Genomic DNA, 20,955 nt, shown 5'->3' with positions numbered 1-20,955 from the left:
CACCAAAAACAACGAGAACTACGAACCTGCAGCCTGCGAAAAGGAGAGCCCAAACACAGTAAATTAAGCAAAATGAGAAGACAGAAAAACTCACAGCAGATGAAGGAGCAAGGTAAAAACCCACCAGACCTAACAAATGAAGAGGAAATAGGCAGTCTACCTGAAAAAGAATTCAGAATAATGATAGTAAAGATGATCCAAAATCTTGGAAATAGAATAGAGAAAATGCAAGAAACATTTAACAAGACACTAGAAGAATTAAAGAGGAAACAAGCAAAGATGAACAACACAATAAACGAAATTAAAAATACTCTAGAAGGGATAAATAGCAGAATAACTGAGGCAGAAGAACGGATAAGTGACCAGGAAGATAAAATAGTGGAAATAACTACTGCAGAGCAGAATAAAGAAAAAAGAATGAAAAGAAATGAGGACAGTCTCAAAGACCTCTGGGACAACAATAAATGCAACAACATTCGAATTATAGGGGTCCCAGAAGAAGAAGAGAAAAAGAAAGGGACTGAGAAAATATTTGAAGAGATTATAGTTGAAAACCTCCCTAACATGGGAGAGGAAATAGTTAATCAAGCCCAGGAAGACAGAGAGTCCCATACAGGATAAATCCAAGTAGAAACACGCCAAGACACATATTAATCAAACTCTCAAAAATTAAATACAAAGAAAACATATTAAAAGCACAAGGGAAAAACAACAAATAACACACAAGGGAATCCCCATAAGGTTAACAGCTGATCTTTCAGCAGAAGCTCTGCAAGCCAGAAGGGAGTGGCAGGACATACTTAAAGTGATGAAGGAGAAACACCTACAACCAAGATTACTCTACCCAGGAAGGATCTCATTCAGATTTGATGGAGAAATTAAAACTTTTACAGACAAGCAAAAGCTGAGAGAGTTCAGCACCACCAAACCAGCATTACAACAAACGCTAAAGGAACTTCTCTAGGCAAGAAACACAAGAGAAGGAAAAGACCTACAATAACAAACCCCAAACAATTAAGAAAATGACAATAAGAATATACATATCAATAATTAGCCTAAACGTAAATGGATTAAGTGCTCCAGACAAAAGATACAGACTGGCTGAATGGATACAAAAAGAAGAACCGTATATATGCTGTCTACAAGAGACCCACTTCAGACCTAGGGACACATACAGACTGAAAGTGAGGGAATGGAAAAAGATATTCCATGCAAATGGAAATCAAAAGAAAGCTGGAGTAGCAATTCTCATATCAGACAAAATAGACTTTAAAATAAAGACTATTACAAGAGATAAAGAAGGACACTACATAATGATCAAGGGATTGATCCAAGAAGAAGATATAACAATTGTAAATATCTATGCACCCAACATAGGAGCACCTCAATACATAAGGCAAATACTAACAGCCATAAAAGGGGAAATTGACAGTAACACAAGCATAGTAGGGGACTTTAACACCCCACTTTAACCAATGGACAGATCATCCAAAATGAAAATAAATAAGGAGACACAAGCTTTAAATGATACATTAAACAAGATCGACATAATTGATATTTATAGGACATTCCCTGCTAAAAAAACAGGATACACATTCTTCTCAAGTGGTCATGGAACATTCTCCAGGATAGATCATATCTTGGGTCACAAATCAAGCCTTGATAAATTTAAGAAAATTGAAATTGTATCAAGTATCTTTTCCGACCACAATGCTATGAGACTAGATATCAATTACAGGAAAAAATCTGTAAAAAACACAAACACATGGAGGCTAAACAATACAATACTTAATAACGAAGTGATCACTGAAGAAATCAAAGAGGAAATCAAAAAATTCCTAGAAACAGATGACAATGGAGACACGATGACCCAAAACCTATGGGATGCAGCTAAAGCAGTTCTAAAAGTGAAGTTTATAGCAATACAATCCTACCTTAAGAAACAGGAAACATCTCAAATAAACAACCTAACCTTGCACCTAAAGCAATTAGAGAAAGAAGAACAAAAAAAGCCCAAAGTTAGCAGAAGGAAAGAAATCATAAAGATCGGATTAGAAATAAATGAAAAAGAAATGAAGGAAACCATAGCAAAGATTAATAAAACTAAAAGCTGGTTCTTTGAGAAGATAAATAAAATTGATAAACCATTAGCCAGACTCATCAAGAAAAGAATGGAAAAGACTCAAGTCAACAGTATTAGAAATGAAAAAGGAGAAGTAACAACTGACACTGCAGAAATACAAGGGATCATGAGAGATTACTACAAGCAACTATATGCCATTAAAATGGACAACCTGGAAGAAATGGACAAATTCTTAGAAATGCACAACCTGACGAGACTGAACCAGGAAGAAATAGAAAATATGAACAGACCAATCACAAGCACTTAAATTGAAACTGTGATTAAAAATCTTCCAAAAAACAAAAGCCCAGCACCAGATGGCTTCACAGGCGAATTCTATTAAACATTTAGGGAAGAGCTAACACCTATCCTTCTCAAACTCTTCCAAAATATAGCAGAGGGAGGAACACTCCCCAACTCATTCTACGAGGCCACCATCACCCTGATACCAAAACCAGACAAAGATGTCACAAAGAAAGAAAACTACAGGCCAGTATCACTGATGACCATAGATGCAAATATCCTCAGCAAAACACTAGCAAACAAAATCCAACAGCACATTAAAAGGATCATACATCATGATCAAGTGGGGTTTATTCCAGGAATGCAAGGATTCTTCAATATACGCAAATCAATCAACGTGATACACCATATTAACAAATTGAAGGAGAAAAACCATATGATCATCGCAATAGATGCAGAGAAAGCTTTCGACAAAATTCAACACCTATTTATGATAAAAACCCTGCAGAAAGTAGGCATAGAGGGAACTTTCCTCAACATAATAAAGGCCATATATGACAAACCCTCAGCCAACATCGTCCTCAATGGTGAAAAACTCAAACCATTTCCACTAAGATCAGGAACAAGACAAGGTTGCCCACTCTCACCACTATTATTCAACATAGTTTTGGAAGTTTTAGCCACAGCAATCAGAGAAGAAAGATAAATAAAAGGACTCCAAATCGGAAAAGAAGAAGTAAAGCTGTCACAGTTTGCAGATGACATGATACTATACATAGAGAATCCTAAAGATGCTACCAGAAAACTACTAGAGCTAATCAATGAATTTTGTAAAGTAGCAGGATACAAAATTAATGCACAGAAATCTCAGACATTCCTATACACTAATGATGAAAAATCTGAAAGTGAAATTAAAAAAAACACTCCTATTTACCATGGCAACAAAAAGAATAAAATATCTAGGAATACACCTACCTAGGGAGACAAAAGACCTGTATGCAGAAAATTATGACTCTGATGAAAGAAATTAAAGATGATACAAATAGATGGAGAGATATACCATGTTCTTGGATTGGAAGAATCAATGTTGTGAAAATGTCTATACTACCCAAAGCCATCTACAGATTCAACACAATCCCTATAAAACAATCACTGGCATTTTTCACAGAACTAGAACAAAAAATTTCACAATTTGTATGGAAACACAAAAGACCCCGAATAGCCAAAGCAATCTTGAGAACGATAAATGGAGCTGGAGGAATCAGGCTCCCTGACTTCAGACTATACTACAAAGCTACAGTAATCAAGACAGTATGGTACTGGCACAAAAACAGAAATATAGATCAATGGAACAGGATAGAAAGCCCAGAGATAAACCCAGGCACATATGGTCACCCTATCTTTGATAAAGGAGGCAGGAATGTACAGTGGAGAAAAGACAGCCTCTTCAATAAGTGGTGCTGGGAAAACTGGACAGGTACATGTAAAAGTATGAAATTGGAAGACTCCCTAACACCATACCCAAAAATAAACTCAAAATGGATTAAAGATCTAAATGCAAGGCCAGACACTATCAAACTCTTAGAGGAAAACACAGGCAGAACACTCTATGACATAAATCACAGCAAGATCCTTTTTGACCCACCTCCTACAGAAATGGAAATAAAAACAAAATAAACAAATGGGATCTAATGAAACTTAAAAGCTTTTGCACAGCAAAGGAAACCATAAACAAGACCAAAAGACAGCCCTCAGAATGGGAGAAAATATTTGCAAATATAGCAACTGACAAAGGATTAATCTCCAAAATTTACAAGCAACTCATGCAGCTCAATAACAAAAAAAACAAACAACCCAATCCTAAAATAGGCAGAAGACCTAAATAGACATTTCCAAAGAAGATATACAGATTGCCAACAAACACATGAAAGAATGCTCAACATCATTAATCCTTAGAGAAATGCAAATCAAAACTACAATGAGATACCATCTCACACCAGTCAGAATGGTCATCAACAAAAAATCTAGAAACAATAAATGCTGAAGAGGGTGTGGAGAAAAGGGAACCCTCTTGCACTGTTGGTGGGAATGTAAATTGATACAGCCACTATGGAGAACAGTATGGAAGTTCCTTAAAAAACTACAGATAGAACTACCATACGACCCAGCAATCCCACTACTGGGCATGTACCCTGAGAAAACCATAATTCAAAATAGTCATGTACCAAAATGTTCATTGGAGCTCTATTTACAATAGCCAGGACATGGAAGCAACCTTAGTGTCCATCAACAGAAGAATGGATAAAGAAGATGTGGCACATATATACAATGGAATATTACTCAGCCATAAAAGGAAATGAAATTGAGTTATTTGTAGTGAGATGGATGCACCTAGAGTCTGTCATACAGAGTGAAGTAAGTCAGAAAGAGAAAAACAAATGCCGTATGCTAACACATATATGTGGAATCTAAGAAGAAAAAAAAAAAGGTCATGAAGAACCTAGGGGTAAGACGGGAATAAAGACACAGACCTACTAGAGGATGGACTTGAGGATATGGGGAGGGGGAAGGGTAAGCTGTGACAAAGTGAGAGAGTGGCATGGACATATATACACTACCAAACATAAAACAGATAGCTAGTGGGAAGCAGCCACATAGCACAGGGAGATCAGCTCGGTGGTTTGTGACCACCCAGAGGGGTGGGATAGGGAGAGTGGGAGGGAGGGAGATGCAAGAGGTAAGAGATATGGGAACATATGTATATGTATAACTGATTCACTTTGTTATAAAGCAGAAACTAACACACCATTGTAAAGCAATTATACTCTAATAAAGTTGTTAAAAAAAATCACCCAAACCAGAATATATTTGCAAAATAAGATATGTAACTAAGGAAGAAACATCTTACTGCAAGAGGGTATAGCATGGTTTCCCTGGTGGCGCAGTGGTTAAGAATCTGCCTGCCAACGCAGGGGACATGGGTTCGAGCCCTGTCTGGGAAGATCCCACATGCTGCAGAACAACTAAGCCTGTGTGCCACAACTGCTGAGCCTGCGATCTATAGCCCGCAAGCCACAACTACTGTGCCCAGGTGCCACAACTACCAAAGCCTGCACGCCTAGAGCCCGTGTTCCTCAGCAAGAGAAGCCACTGCCATGAGAAGCCCGCGCACCACAACGAAGAGTAGCCCCTGTTCACCGCAACTAGAGAAAGCCCGCGTGCAGCAACGAAGACCCAGTGCAGCCAAAAATAAATAAATAAAATAAATAAGTTTATTAAAAAAAATAAAGAGAGGGTATATCAAAGGAACCTGACCTAGACTTGTCCATTGTTTCATGGATCTTTATCATATCCCTGGATACCAGGCATAATGATGTTCATCTGTCTTCCCACACATTCCAGCAGCACTTTGGACCAAAGAGGTTTTCAACCAATGTTTATTTTAAAAAAACTTTTTATTTTGAAATGATTTTAGACTTACAATTTGCAAAAATTGCACAGTGAGTTCCTGTATTACCTTGACTCAGCCTCCTCTAATGTTTACATCTTATATAACTATAGTACATTATCAAAATCAGGAAAATAATAATGGCACAATATTACTAACAGCTGAAACTAATTAACATAACTAAGGTTTTATTTTTTTCCATTATTAAAAGCAAAGTACTCTGAAAATTTTTGAATGAGTAATAATTTAAACAATGAATTTCTTTTTCTCACCCCTGACCTCCAACCATTCAGTCTCCACCCCCAACCCCCTAAGCAGTAATCATTTTTATAGTTGCTTGTGTATTCATCCAAAGTTTTTTTATATAAATATAAGCAACACGAATATATATTCTTACTTCCTCCTCTTTCTTATACAAAAGGAAACACACCATACACACTTTTTTCCACCTTTTTTTTTTTCACTATACCTATCTTGGAGATCTTTTCATATCAGTACAGAGATAACCCACTTGTTCTTTTGTAAAGTCCCATAGCGTTCCATTGTATGGATGTACTATAGATTATTTAACTAGCCTCTCTTGATAGGTATTTGTGTGGTTTCCAATCCTTTCCTATTGTAATCCATGCGGCAATAAAAATCTTATAAACATATCAGTCTGCACTTATGGGGATATATCTTCAGGATATTCACTCCCCCAAGTGATATTGCTAGGTCAAATGATATATGCATTTGTAATTGTCAAACTGCCTTTCCACCAGCCATTTTCCTCAGAGCCTTTCTAATAGAATATATTATCAAACTTTTGGATCTTTACTAAAATGATAGGCAAAAAATGGTATTTCAGTATAATTATAGTCACATTTCTCTCATAATAATGAAGGAAGGTTAACATATTTTTATATGTTTAAGAGCCATTCGAATTTCCTTTTCAATGAACTGTCAGTTCATCTAATTTGCCCATTCTTTTATTGAATTGTTGATCATTTACTTCACGATTATGAAGAACTTTTATATATTAAGGAAAATTAACCTATAGTTTCCCACCTAAAGAAAAGTATTGTTAATATTTTGGCATACGTATTTCCATCATATATGTATACTTTAGAAAAAGGATAGTTGTGATCCTTCAGCATTACAGTTTTCTATTTTCCTATTTTCCACTTGATTGATGCTTGCTTTACAATGCTGTTAGTGTGACACAAATCAGTTAAGATTTTATCAGAATCGCCATAATTTGATACTGATGGTAAGTCCTCTCAATGATTTGGCCCTGAGTGCTTAACTACAGGTTTTCTGCTTTTGAATTTTTACAGAGGAGGCTCTTCCTCAGCAAACCAGAACGGCCTAGGAAGATACACTTAATGGTTAGTCACTGCCATCTGTTGGTAAATATGGAGAATTTCATCCAGTGACTTTCCCCTGTGGCGTGGATATTTTATTGTTTTTGAAAACATATTTTTAAAAATTCCAGAAAATTTGGGTGCATGATAATCTTAAATAAAATGACAGAAATAGGAACAAAGATTAAGGAACCTTAGGAGTTTAGTCAAAACATATTTTTCTTCGAAACACTAATTCAAAAAGGTGCATACACCTCAATGTTCATAGCAGCATTATTTACAATAACCAAAACATGGAAACAACCGAAGTGTCCATCAACAGATGAATGGATAAAGAAGATGTGGTATAGATATACAATGGAATACTACTCAGACATAAAAAAGAATGAATTTTTGCCATTTGCAGCAGCATGGATGCACTTGGAGGGTATTATGCTTAGTGAAATAAATCAGAGAAAGATAAATACTGTATGATATCACTTATATGTGGAATCTAAAAAGTACAACAAACTAGTGAATATAACATAAAAGAAGCAGACTCACAGATATAGAGAATACAACTAGTGGTTACCAGTGGGGGGAGAGGGAGGGGGAAGGGCAATATAGGGGCAGGGGAGTGGGAGGTACAAACTATTGGGTATCAGATAGGCTCAAGGATGTATTGTACAATACGAGGAATATAGCCAATATTTTGCAATAACTGTAAATGGAAAGTAACCTTTAAATATTGTATAAAAATAAAAAGTAAAAAAATAAAATAAAATAAAGGTTAAAAAAGCTGCAAAATAATATTCCCCTTCCACTTACTAAGATTCCTTTAGTGTTTCTAACCAATTAATATTATTTTCCTAAGCAGAATATTGGACTGTTGAAAAAAACTAATCTCAGTAAAAGATATTATTTCTACCTTGCTGATTTCCAGTTCACTTTACATAACTGGTTGTCATGAACAAATTAATTTCATGAATTGGATAAGTGACACAACATAAGGTTTTAACTATGCAAATATTCATAAAACTGTGACTAATTTTTTACTGATAAGGTAGAATAATGTACATATCCAAAGATAATGCAGACTGAAAATGTAGCAACGGTCTGGAGATTATCACAATTTGCACAGTGCCATCTGTAGTGGAGTGCTTGATAACGTTTAACTGTTTGAAGATGATATTAACAACTTCTAGTGAGAAATTACTTAAATAATATAATATTCTCAGGTATCATTAAAGAATACTTTAATTATTGGATATTATTTTCATTTATTATCTAGGAAGAATAATCTCCTGGATTTGGTAAATTGATAATTTAAAGCTTATCTCATTATCTCCTCCTGCTTTCAATTCATTCTATTTGAAAACACAATAAATCCAGCAATTTGGTAAGTTTGTGATTATAATGCTAAATTTAGAAGATCTTATCTTTAGTCAAAGTATTCTTCCTTTTCAGTGAGCACATCTCAATATTTGTTGCCTCCACTATATGGTTCATTATATGCTCTTTAAGTCGTACCAGTATTTATTTCTTTGCTCTTCGGACTATGCCAGTTACCTGGGTCTCTATCAAATGTAGGGGTGTTTTTTTTTTTTTCTCTTGACATAGTTGCTGTATATTTTCACCAGGTGAAAGTAGCTAAAACATGTTATATCCTGTGGCTGAATGTGGCTGAATCATGCCAGGTAACCTTGGTTTTAAAGGCAGATAAACTTAAAAATATATATTTATGATCAGAACAACAACTAAAAATAAACAACAATAGCAATGGTGAATTCTCATAGGACTGAACTATGCAGCACACCTTCCTGCCAGAGATTCACAGAATATATTGGGACTTCTAATTATATGCTCATGCTAGGATTGTAACAGCTTTGAAAGCCACAAGCTATTCTGTGCTAAAAGTAAAAGTGGGTGGAGGTGAAGAAGAGGTAGCAAATATGTAGTCTTACCTCCATCCACTCAAATCTAATTGTTAAGTCAATTAGAAAAGATTAACGTTGACAATTCAAGAATGAACTCAGGCTCTGCGTATTAATTCCTGGTTCTCTGCGTGTGAGTTAGCTGAATAAAGAAAATAATGATGAATTTGCATGAAAAAGCATTATTCACTTCTGTGGAAACCTGACCTGGGCCTTAGCTTCTGAAAAGTCATCACACGCCAAAGTCAATATTTTAAATGTACAATCAGAGCACAGTGCATCTGGACACCCTTCTAAAAAGTTTAACTCAGTTGGAAAGTTTCCTAGTCCTCTATTAAATTGTTAACCTGCAGTCCACTTCTACTTCCTAATGCCCTAGATTCTGGGAAACCCTCAAGAAGAGAAGAATATGGTAGATTGAGACCAGGCATGGCAGTTCACTTGTGCCGTCCCCAGTAAAGGGAAATTTAGGAAATGTTCACAGCAATGAAGAGAAAGTGTCTACAGTGGAAGTATTCAGATAGATGTAACAGGAACAAAGCAGGTATTTAGCCATAGGAAGACTGAGACCAGGAAAAGGGAGAGTAACATTTATTGAATAGAGCCTAAACGATGTGCATTGTACTTGGCTCTCCTCCTGAATTGTATCCACTATTAGAGCTTGTATAGCATTAAGTAAAAAAGGGATGATGAAAGGAGAGAAGGAGATTTGAAAAATAGGTGGGTAGCCAAAGTAACTACAGAGGCTAAGAATAAGTGAATACTTAGAAGAGGAAAAACACCACCTCCCTGCTTGCTTTTCTAACTCATAGGATTCATCTACAAAATAATTGGTCACTTCAAGAGAACAACAGACAACTAAAATAATTTGACAGCCCTAGAGTTAGCCTTTCATAACATCAACATTATTCACCATAGTATATTCATCCAGAGTACCTTAAAGTTCGTTTTTGAAAAATGCTTTAGATAGATAGATAGACACAGATATATTCAGAAACACATAAATCCTATCCTTCATTCTCTAAGTCCCAATATTTAATTGTTCTGACTTCTAATAAAAATATATGACCACTATCATTCATTCATCCACCGTTTATCAACTTTTTATCTTAAGCTTTTCATGAGTTTTAATTTTAACTGGCCTTGATACTATTGAGAAGGTACCATATCAGGAATATAGGTAGAATTATACTGAGGCTTCTGTTCTTTAGTCTCAAAGTAGGTCTTCCTTAAAATATAGAGATCATAATTGGGCACATTCTAGGACTAAAAGATGATGCTGCAGTGTCTTACTAGCGATTTGTTTGATTTAAAACAATAAAAGCATTGCTGCTGCTTCTGATACTTGTGGTTGGATATGACACTCAGACCTCTTACTTCAGAGCTATTCCTAAGATACACTGAATTGAAGAGATCCACACAAGTCTTCTGTTTCAGAGGATCTGTGGTACTGAGAACATATTGTTAGATAAGAAGAGATTTTCAGCTAGTTCAAAAAAAAAAAAAAAAGCCACATAGCTCTAATCCGTGTCCTGTTACCAATATCTTTCTAGCCCTCTTTTAGTGGCTTCCTTTTCCCCTTTGATATGTGTTTTAACTTTCCCCAAGGCTGCCTTTGATATATGTTTTAACTTGATTTTACCTGGAAACAAATGCTGGAGAAAAGGAGAGAGCACTCCCAGTGTAATTTGCCCCAGGCCTGGCCTGTACTCTACTGATAAATAACTTGTCATCAACAATCCCATATTTGTACAATTTGATCTTCTGATCACACTTCATTTTGTTGTCTCTGACTATTTCTTTAATCTCCCAAAGTTTTTTTTTTGTTTCTCTAAGGCATTTCTCTCTTTGGTGTCTTCTGTAAACTTAGTTTACCTTACAAATGAATTTCAGTGTTTACCTGGCCTTGATCAGGTTGAGAAGGTCTCATAGCAGTATCAAAAACATGTGCAGAATTATGCTGAGGTTGGAGTCCTGATAAACTCCTTTGTTCTCTGGCACAGTAAATTAAAAAATATATATATATAGTTAGGATAGAGAAGTAGCTTAATTGGTTATAAATCACTTTTTAAAATAAACTCATTTTTGACAACACAGAATGAATGTTCCCATCTTAAGGCTCCATTATTATATGTACCCGAGAGAATGCAATAATATTGGCTACTATTTGTTGAGTATTTTCCATGCTCAAAGTGTTTTACTTTACATTATCTGATTTTTCCCAACATTTTATTAGGAAAATTTTCAAACACACACCAAAATTGAATTTTATAGTGAATGCCCATGTATCTACCACCTCGATTTAATCGTTAACACTTTACTATGCTTGCTTTTGCATATATCTATCCATCTATCCATCCTTCTATTCACCCATTAATCCATTATATTTTTGATGCAATTGAAAGTAAATTTCACACGTCAGTTTATTTCACAAAAATTACATTATCTTACTTGAGTAAGGCTTGCAAGATAAGTATTATTAACTCCATTTTACAGATGAGAAACCTGAGGCTGAGAAATTTTAAGGAAATTCCCCAAGGCCACACAGTCAGTGATTTACAGGGCAGGGATTTGAACCCCAGTCTGTCTTGCTCTATGCCCATACTTTTTCCACTACACTAAGGAATCTTCCAGAGTATATATAGAAACACTCTGTCAATTCACAATTGAGGGAATGGCAGAAGGGAAAAAAAGGAGCTCAAACTAAATTATATTTTAACTGAAGAAAAATAAGGCAGATTAATTCTTTACCCAAAAAAACCTATAAATAAGTCTAAATGCTTATAAACACTACTACTATTCTAATTTATAATCAAGCTTTTTGTTTTGCTTTTGCTTCTCAATGCAATTATCCATTAATTATTTAATTTGATTCTCACAACTATGGAGAAGTAGGATATGTATACCCAACTCTTCATTTATAAAGGATGAAACAGGGGCTAAGTGATCCTCTCAAAGTCATAGACAAGTAGTAGAAGAGAGAGGGTTGGAATACAAATCCAGTGTTCTAGAAAGCTTTGGAGTAGGAAAACTATGGAGAATAATTAAAAGGTGACTTGTTTATGGGTATGATTTCTAATTAAAATGATTCTTTAAAATCTCAGGAGGTTTCCAACCTAATTCTATTCTTAGAAGTGTGAGGCTGACAGTACAAGCCACTTCCAATTTTAAAGTAATATTTCAAACTATCCTCATACTGCATAGAGGGTAACATTATCTTGTCACTGGAGAATGATACTTCAAAGTAGATGCTAATTTGAATTAGCTGATATAAAATTGGTGAGATTTTACCCTACTGGTATTTACCTTTCATATTTCTATCATTTAGAGGCAGTGCAAAATATAAAGGGTACTATTTGCTTTTAAGCAAAGAAACAAAAGGAAAGCAACAGGGCTTTACAGCTTTCAGGGCACTGTTTTATCTCATTAGAGTCCATTAGTGTAGCATGGGGATTAAGAGTTTAAACCTGGGAGTCAGATTGCCTGGGTATAGACTTAGCCCTGTAACCTCAGCCAAGTTATTTGATCTCTCTGTGCCTTAGTAATCGCATCTGTACTTTATAGGGTTCTTGTGAGGATTACATGAGTCAATAGGTATGAAACATTTATAATTCAGCCTGATACATATAATAAGCTGTCTGTAAATGATTGTTGTTTTCAGTATCAATCTCACCATCTCTGTGAGATGTGTAGGTCAGATTATAGCAATCTCTATAGCTGAGAAAATTGAAGCCCAGTGAAGTGACGAGATTTGCCCAAGACAGAGTCAGATTACAGTCAAGCCTATTGGATGCTGGGGGTTGGGGTAAATAGGAGGTACTGGTACAGCTGTCCCCCTTCCCCCGCCTCAACTCTTAGGACAGTATGTGTGGTGCATACAAATAGCACCTTGGTGGAAGGAAGGCACTGAAGTAGAACAATTCTTTAGTGAATTACACTTGGCTCACTTGGTTTTTATCTGAGGAAGGGGCTTTCCAGTTTTTGTTGTATCCAAATCCTGAACAAAATGTATTTAGTTATCCTGACTTTTGTTCAAATTTAATTAAATGTTGATGAATATGGAAGAGAATATATCAGCTGTATGCATGATAAATGATATCCATTATTTCTTGAATCATTTACTGATCTCACAAGCGATTTCCCATCATTCTCAGAGGTATTTAGAAATTTCTTACCGGTGATCATTTGTATTCTTCTTTGACTTCTTTTTACAGTAGTGGATAGTCTGGATTGTTACACCAACTAGTAAAGCCAGTCCTATTCCAGGCAATGCTGCTACTAAAATCAGGTCCAGAGTATTCCAGAGCTGGTCACATTTGGTCCCCATGTACCAATAATTTCCCCACCGACCTCTGAAATTTGGACATCTTGATAGAGATAATAAAAATAGAAAAAGCTCACAAATTAGAGAAACAAAAACAAATTGTTTCCCCTGAAAGAATCCAATCTTTCATTGTTACTAAACCATAAGGTTTCCCTTTAAGGCCCTCAAGAGATTTCTATTGCCCTATTTTACCATTTGAGCAAACATGCTAAAATGTACAGGTTTGAACACATTGAGTTAGCCTGCAGAATGTGGTCAGGATTTCCCAACCATTGGCTAATGAAGATGTGGTACTTAGTTAGAAGTGATAAAAAAAAGTCTCACCCAGAATGGCTGTCTCAAGACTGCTTTTAAAACTATCCACATTTTGCCCATTGCTCATGCCTCTATTCACTCTGGCTACTTCAGTTCTATGACTACTATGAAAAGAGTTTGAAGTGGCCTAATCTACTAGTTCTGTAACTGCAGCTGGGTGTTCCCTTCACCAACTCCTACAGTGATGAATGCAGGTTAACAGCCTGACTATGCCACTCAACAGCAAATACAAGAAGAAACATGAGAAGGTGAGAATAGACTGTCTGCCAGCAAAATCTGCCTGTTTCCATCTTTCCCATGACTCCAGATCTTCCTCCTCTATTTTAAAGAAATAAATGACTCATATATAAACTTCTTGTGTTTTTATAAAGCCTGACACTTTGCCAGATAACCTGAGTGTGGTTCTCTGGTGCCTAGATTGAACTGGCATAGCACACACCCACATAGAAATGTCTATGGGTTTTTGGAGAGGAAAAATGTGACTTCTCATCATCCTCAATTAGAGTGACTAATGGTGAGGTTAGTTCATGTAGTGTCTTTAGAGATTACTTCATTATCTCCTGTAGAATTGATAAAGGATTACCCAGTTGAACAGTAAATATCAGATCCTAAGTAAACTAAACCTGGTTTGTATTGTTCCAATACATTGAGTACTGTCATGGATGACATGAAGGAATTGATTAGATGATTACTATAATCTTTTATAGCTCTGATAGTCTAGGCTTCTATAATAAAGTGCAGCTACCAGCTTCAAATAGGTAGTAATCTACTCAATGGGACTTGGCTTCTAATATGTAATATAATGTAATTCATTTAAGGAAGTTAAAATATGCTTGAAAAATATGTCTTATAAACTCTCACGGATTTCTTCCTAGAAAAAAAGACTTTTTCAAGAGTGTATTTCTTGTTTAGTTTAGGATTGAATCGCAAAAGGAATTATATATAAAACAGTAACAGTTCATTCATTTATTCAACAACATTTATTGGGTTCCTACCATGTACCAAGTACTGTGCCAGGCATTTAAGATAGACCAGTAAATAAAACAAAGATCCAAGTCCTCAAGCAGCTTAAAATGTAGGAAAGGAAGACAGACAACAAAAATAAGCATTATTAGTAAATTATCTAGAATGTTTAAAGGCGATAAGTGCTAAGGAATAAAGAAAAAGTAGAGCAGGGTAAGGGGAATTAGCAATTTGGGGGGGGGCAGGATAGTGGGACAGGTTGCAGTGATATAATAGGTTAGTAAAGGGCAGGCCTTATTGAGAAGATAATATTTGAAGAAAGACTGAAGGAGGTGAGGGCGTTAGACACAGGTTTATTTGGGGAGAAGAGCATTCCAAGAAGCAGGAACAGCAAGTACAAAGGTTCTAAAGCAGGATGGAATGTGCCTACATGTCTGAGGATCACAGGAAAATCAGTGTGGCTGAAGCAGAGTAATGGAGTAGGGTAGAAAATAAGGCCAAAGAAAGAAGGAGACCAGATCACAGAAGTCCTTATAGGTCATTGTAAGGACTTTAACTTTTATACTGAGTGAAATGAGGAATAGTTACAGGATTTTGAGGAGTGACATGATCTAGGTTGTTTTACAAGGATCACTCTGTTTTCTACAGTATTGAAAAACAGACTATAGGGGACAAAGGTAGAAACAGGGAGAAAGGTCACAAAGCCATTCAGTAATCTAGGTAAGAGATGACCAGAGTAGTTTAGACCAGAATGATAACAGTGGGGGTGAGGATAAAAGATGGTTGATTTTTGCTTATCTTTTTAAAGGTAGAACCAACAGGATTTCCTGATAGACAAGAAGGAGAGTGTGCAAGAAAAAGAGGACTGAAGGATGACTTTAAGTTTTTTGGCCTAAGCAAATGAAAGGATGGAGTTGCCATCAACTGAGATGGGAAAGACTGTGTAGAAAGAATATTTTGGGGTGGGGGTGATGGGAGTTGGTGAGTTCAATTTTGTACTTGCTGATTTTGAAAGGAGTATTAGATAACCAAGTAGAAATGTTGAGTAGGCAGTTATACCTCTAAGTCTAGAGGTATGAATTTTCCTAGTTGGATGGTATTTAAAGACATGAGACTGGATGACATCACCAAGGGAGGAGGTACAGATGAAGAGGATGAAGGACTAAGTCCTCGGACACTCCAACATTAAGTAAGTGGGGACAAGAGAAGAGATTAGCAACAGTAATTCAGAAGTGGGCAGTGAAGCAGAAGAAAAAAATAAAAACAGGAGAGAGGGATATCCTGGAAGCTAAGTGAAAATTCAAGGAAGAGAGAGTTATCAACTGTGTTAATTGCTGCTGTTGGGTAAAGTAAGATGAAGACTGAGAATTGACCATTGGGCTTAACATCATATTGGCTAGGGAGAAGAAATGAACTGACTTTGCAGGAGCACATTTCTGAACCAGTTACTTTACGAGGAATTTTAAGTATTTTATCTTACTTAATTCTCATAGCAATCCTGGGAGGTATGTAATTTTTTTCTATCATAAATGGAAAATAAAGCCGTTATATAAAAATACACTTAAAATATAGTTTAGATTTTTTTCCTCAGAAACCAGTAAGTATGTGAGAAATGTGAACATTGGTTGAGAGATACATTAACTGTTCCAAGTGAAAATATTCAAACTCATAGAAGCAGAGAATAGAATAGTGGTTTTCAGGGGCTGGGGGGGGGGAGGGGGAAATAGGGAATTATTTCTCAATGGGTATGAAGTTTCAGTTGTGCATGATGAGTAAGTTCTAGAGTCTGTTGTACAACATAGTACCTATAGTTTACAATACGGAATTGTGCAATTTAAAATATATTAAGAGGATAGGGGATTGGAGACAAGGTGGTGGAGAAAGACCTTGAACTCACCTCCTCTCACAAACACACCAAAATCACAACTAATTGCTGAACAACCATCGATTAAAAAGATTGGAACCTACCAAAAAAGATATTCTGTTAATACATCCAAAGACATAAAGAAGAAACCACAACAAGATAGTAGGAAGGGTGCACTTGGGATATAATCAAATCCCATACAACCTGGATGGGCGACTCACAAACTGGAGAATAATGATATTGCAGAAGTTCTTCCACAGGAGTGAGAGCTCTGAGCACCACATCAGGCTCCCCAGCTTAGGGGTCCAGCATCAGGAGGAAGAGCCCCCAGAGCATTTAGCTTTGAAGGTTAGCGGGGTTTCATTGCAGGAGCTCCACAGGACTGGGGGAAACAGAGACTCCACTCTTAGAGGGTGCACACAAGGTCTATCACACACTGAGACCCAGGCAAAAGCACTGACTTCATAGGAGCCAGCAGGTTGGCTTGACCTACCTGCTGGTCTTGGAGGGTCTCCTGGGGAGGTTAGGGGTAGCGGTGGCTCTCTCTGGGGTCATAAGAAGTGGTGGACATATTGGTGACTGTTCACCTATATGAACTCTTGCTGGGGGTTGACAGCAAGACCCTTGTTCGAGTCATTAGCACCAAGACCTGGCCCCACCAAACAGCTTGTAGGCTCCAGCTGGGACACCTCAGGCCAAACAACCAACAGGGTGGGAACAAAGCCCCGCTTGTCAGCAGAGAGGCAGCCCAAAGACTTCCTCACCCCACAACTACCTCTAGACACTTCCCTTGACACAGCCCTGCTCACCAGAGGGTCAAGACCCAGATCCACCCACCAGGGGGCAGACACCAGAAGCAAGAAAACTGTCATATCAGAACCTGTGGAACTGAGTCTGCAAACATGGGTCAGAACTTATCCTGGGACCAGCTGGTCCCTGACCCTTGGGTGACAAGAGGAGAGTGTACTGCTTCGACACATAGGACATCCCCTACAGAGGGCCAATTCTCCAAGGTCAAGAAACGTAACTAACTTACTACATACATAAAAACACAAATAGAATTTATAAAAAGTGAGACAGCAAAGGAATATGTTCCAGATGAAGGAACAAGATAAAACCCCAGAAGAACAACTAAGTGACATGGAGATAGGCAATGTACCCAAGAAAGAGTTCAGAGTAATGATTGTAAAGATGATCCAAGAACTCAGGAAAAGAATGGATACACAGAGCGAGAAGTTACAAGATGTTTTTAAGAAAGAGTTAAAATATTTTAAGAGGATAGATCTCGTGTTGTGTTCTTATTAAAAAAAGAAAAAAAAAAGGCACGGTTGGGGGGAAGCAAGCAAGGAAGAAAGGAAAGATACCACAAAAGAACACAGGAACATTTTTGGAAGTGATGGATATGTTTAGTGCCTTGGTTGTGGTGATGGTATCACTGGTGTATGCATATGTTCAAACTCATCCAGATGTAAACATTAAATGTGTGCAATTTTTGTATAGCAATTATACCTCAATAAAACAGCAATACCAAAAAAAGATTTGCATCCTGTTTAAATGTACTGAGGTACTGATTCTCATTTTGATGAGTGATGGACATAGAGGGTCAGAGTTAATTGAATTTTCAAAAAATCTAAAATTATCTTAAATAAGCTTTATTCTATTTGTATCAATGTAAAATGTAGTTCTATTAAATAAAACATGACTGAAAAATTTAAAAAGTGTGTATCAGGCATGTGTTCTTAGTTTGGCCTATTTTCTTAAATTGTCTATCTTTAAACATATTTTAAATTTGGCTTTTGTTCATTCATTATTTGAATGAAATATTTGGAACATCTGTGCATGTACGTGTGTGTGTGACAGAGATCTGCCTGGAGGGGTGTGGGTGGTGGTGATGGTATATATATCCTGACAATTTCAGCAATGCCATTAAAATGTTTTAAGAACTTAAAAATAATGATCATACCATTTAATTTGATATGTTCAATTATAATTTGTTAGTGCCTAACTCTGATTAACAATGTCAAAATAACTGACTCAAACTGTGTGGTGCTAATATATTTAGTAATAAAAATGATCCCTTGTCATTAGGTAGACATTCAAAGACCCTGACAGATACATATATGCACAGGCACATCAAGTCCAGAGCAGTTATGTTCCACATTGAGATCTACCAGTAAAATAGGTTGAAGCAATTTGTTTGAATCAACTTGGTGGAGAAAAACTTTAAAATAGGCATAATGTCAATGTGATGTGGCAATTAACAATTGTAAAGACTTGTAAAAGAAATGAGGTACATGATTGTAATAAGGATTAGGAAGATAGGTAAAAGGTAATTAGCTTTTAGCCAAAATTTTGATTACATGCCTCCAGAATTCCTCCAACTAAGAGTTTACAAATAACATTAAAATTGTCAGATGACTTATATATGTTTCTTCATTGCCGTATTACATTTACTTCCCACTCCTTGGATGTAATTTTGCAATCTGGTTTGTATTCTCATCTCAGTCTTGGAATATTCTCAAAGATTATAACCAACAACTCCTAAATGCTAAATCCAATGGATTTTAAAAATCACTTTTCAACTTTTTCAATATTTTTCCAATATTTTGCACTATTGAATGACTGATTCATTCAACAAACCCTTGCAGAACGTCTTCTATATGACAGGCATTGTGCTAGATGCTGGAGATAAATAAAACTAAATTTTTGTTCTTGTGGTGTTTTCAAAAAGGAAACATATACCCTACATTCATAGGCAGAACACCCTATGACAAAAGGATAACAGCAAGATCCTTTTTGACCCACCTCCTAGAGAAATGGAAATAAAAACAAAAATAAAAAAATGGGACCTAATGAAAGTTAAAAGCTTTTGCACAGCAAAGGAAACCATAAACGAGACCAAAAGACAACCCTCAGAATGGGAGAAAATATTTGCAAGTGAAGCAACTGACAAAGGATTAACCTCCAAAATATACAAGCAGCTCATGCAGCTCAATATCAAAAAACAAAAAACCCAATCCAAAAATGGGCAGAACACCTAAATAGACATTTCTCCAAAGAAGATATACAGATTGCCAACAAACACATGAAAGGATGCTCAACATCACTTATCATTAGAGAAATGCAAATCAAAAGCACAATGAGGTTTCACCTCACACCGGTCAGAATGACCATCATCAAAAAATCTACAAGCAATAAATGCTGGAGAGGGTGTGGAGAAAAGGGAACCCTCTTACACTGTTGGTAGGAATGTAAATTGCTACAGCCACTATGGAGAACAGTATGGATGTTCCTTAAAAAACTACAAATAGAACTACCATACGACCCAGCAATCCCACTACTGGGCATAGACGCTGAGAAAACCATAACTCAAAAAGAGTCATGTGCTGGGCTTCCCTGGTGGCGCAGTGGTTGAGAATCTGCCTGCTAATGCAGGGGACACGGGTTCGAGCCCTGGTCTGGGAAGATCCCACATGCCACGGAGCAGCTGGGCCCGTGAGCCACAACTACTGAGCCTGCGCGTCTGGAGCCTGTGCCCCGCAACAGGAGGGGCCGCGATAGTGAAAGGCCTGCGCACCGCGATGAAGAGCGGTCCCCCCACCGCGATGAAGAGTGGCCCCCACTTGCCGCAACTAGAGAAAGCCCTCGCACGAACCGAAGACCCAACACAGCCAAAAATAAATAAATAAATAAATAAAGTAGCTATAAAATTAAAAAAAAAAAAAAGAGTCATGTAACCCAATGTTCATTGAAGCACTATTTACAATAGCCAGGACATGGAAGCAACCTAAGTGTCCATCGACAGATGAATGGATAAAGAAGATGTGGCACATATATATAATGGAATATTACTCAGCCATAAAAAGGAACGAAATTGAGTTATTTGTAGAGAGGTGGATGGACCTAGAGTCTGTAATACAGAGTGAAGTAAGTCAGAAAGAGAAAAACAAATACCGTATGCTAACACATATATATGGAATCCTAAAAAAAATGGTTCTGATGAACCTAGGGGCAGGACAGGAATAAAGACACAGTTGTAGAGAATGGACTTGAGGACACGGGAAGGGGGAAGGGTAAGCTGGGACAAAGTGAGAGAGTGGCATGGACATATATACATGACCAAATTTTAAATAGATAGCTAGGGGGAAGCAGCCACATAGCACAGGGAGATCAGCTGGGTGCTTTGTGATGACCTAGAGGGGTGGGATAGGGAGGGTGGGAGGGAGGCGCAAGAGGGAGGGGATATGGGGATATATGTATATGTATAGCTGAATCACTTTGTTATACAGCAGAAACTAACACAACAATGTAAAGCAATTATACTCCAATAAAGATGTTTTAAAAAAGTACAATAAAATTGAGAGGAAAGAAACCCAGAAATTGCAGTAGAGTAGTTTAAGTGCTATGTTAGAAATATGAT

At 36.8% G+C, this 20,955-nt stretch overlaps 1 pseudogene; it reads right to left on the bottom strand.

The window, feature by feature from the left end:
• LOC103016710 (V-type proton ATPase subunit B, brain isoform-like) overlaps positions 1-13,396 on the bottom strand; it is a 42,706-nt pseudogene extending 29,310 nt beyond the window's left edge.
• Between the last annotated feature and the right edge of the window lie 7,559 nt (positions 13,397-20,955).

This window comes from Balaenoptera acutorostrata, chromosome X (assembly GCF_949987535.1).
Source record: "Balaenoptera acutorostrata chromosome X, mBalAcu1.1, whole genome shotgun sequence".
NCBI lineage: Eukaryota > Metazoa > Chordata > Mammalia > Artiodactyla > Balaenopteridae > Balaenoptera > Balaenoptera acutorostrata.
Note: the sequence above shows the minus strand (reverse complement) of the source record. Positions and strands in the feature narration are given on the sequence as shown.